The sequence below is a fragment of the Amphimedon queenslandica genome, unplaced genomic scaffold (genome assembly GCF_000090795.2).
Source record: "Amphimedon queenslandica unplaced genomic scaffold, v1.1 AMPQUscaffold_13381, whole genome shotgun sequence".
Taxonomy (NCBI): domain Eukaryota; kingdom Metazoa; phylum Porifera; class Demospongiae; order Haplosclerida; family Niphatidae; genus Amphimedon; species Amphimedon queenslandica.
Genome location: NW_003546383.1, coordinates 190923 through 192627, shown reverse-complemented (window position 1 = coordinate 192627; position 1705 = coordinate 190923).

Here is a 1705-nt window from a genome sequence, read left to right as displayed (position 1 = left end):
CTTTATGGTGTACCCCACAAGTATTCTGGTGTGCAGTTAGTATACCTGATGCTTCGCCTTTAGCATTTTTCCAATCACGAAACCCAGTACATACAAAAGTATGGTTAGCCCCAACACCGAAGAATCGACATGGAAAACAAAATGCAGCATCTCTTTCCACGGAATACTCAAGCCACTTAAACTCACTATACCAGCTGGATTGGAAGCTTCTCTTACTAGAACTAAATGTACGACTAGGAAAACAAATTGCAGTTGGTCGACTAAGTGCTTCACCTTTGTTTTGTGCTATATCATGAGGTGGAGTAGTATATGGGACTGTGCCTTGCTGTTGTTGAGATTGAGAATGTTCAGCGTAGCTTGATTCTGTGTGAAAAAAGTTTTGATCTACTAAATTACTATTTAATTTATCACTTACCAATAGTGGAAGTAGTAGTATTAGAAGCTGTATTAACAGGAATAACAGTATCGGCTGTATCAGTAGTAGTACTATGAGCTGTAGTAGTAGTAGTAGTAGTAGTAGTACTAAGAGAGCTTGTAACCTCATTCACTCCTACAATTTGTTTAGGCCTCTTAGACATAAATTGAGTCAAAGAAGATTGACTACACTGCTTAGACATGCTGTCTCTGAAAATTAAACCTCAACTCAAAAGGAAATACTTGAAGAGTAAACGTGGTTTGATAATGAATTTAATTATAAAAGGAATAAATATATTTAAACCAGTAATGAATATATTTAATTCAAAAGCCTTACCCATAAAGGGTGTGGCAAGGTTTGGAGAACAGCCCAGGCAAAGCCAGGGCATGCTTGGCTCTGTAGCCGCCTATGCATGAAGACAGCAGCGACATGAAGACAGCAGCCACTTCAGTGACATAAAAACAGCAGTGACTTAAAGACAGCAGTGACATAAAGACGGCAGTGACATAAAGAGAGCAGTGACATAAAGACAGCAGCGACTTCCAGACAGCAGCGACTTCCAGACAGCAGCGACTTCCAGACAGCAGCGACTTCCAGACAGCAGCGACTTCCAGACAGCAGTGACATAAAGACAGCAGTGACATAAAGACAGCAGTGACATAAACCACAGCAGTGACTTAAAGACAGCAGTGACATAAAGACAGCAGTGACATAAAGACAGCAGTGACATAAAGACAGCAGTGACATAAAGACATCAGTGACATAAAGACAACAGTTACATAAGGACAGCAGTGACATAAGGACAGCAGTGACATAAAGACAGTAGTCACATAAATACAGCAGTGACAGTAGTTACATAAAGACAGAAGTGACATAAAGACTGCAGAGACATAAAGACATCAGTGACTTAAAGACTGCAGTGACATAAAGACACCAGCGCCAAGAAGACAGCAGCGACATAAAGACATCAGCGACAGGAAGACAGCAGCGACATGAAGACAGCAGGGACATGAAGACAGCAGCGACATGAAGACAGCAGCGACTTAAAGACTGCAGTGACATAAAGACAACAGCGACAAGAAGACAGCAGCGACATAAAGACATCAGCGACAGGAAGACAGCAGCGACATGAAGACAGCAGGGACATGAAGACAGCAGCGACATGAAGACAGCAGCGACTTTGAGACAGCAGCGACTTCCAGACAGCAGCGACTTCCAGACAGCAGCGACTTCCAGACAGCAGCGACTTCCAGACAGCAGCGACTTCCAGACAGCAGCGACTCCAGACAG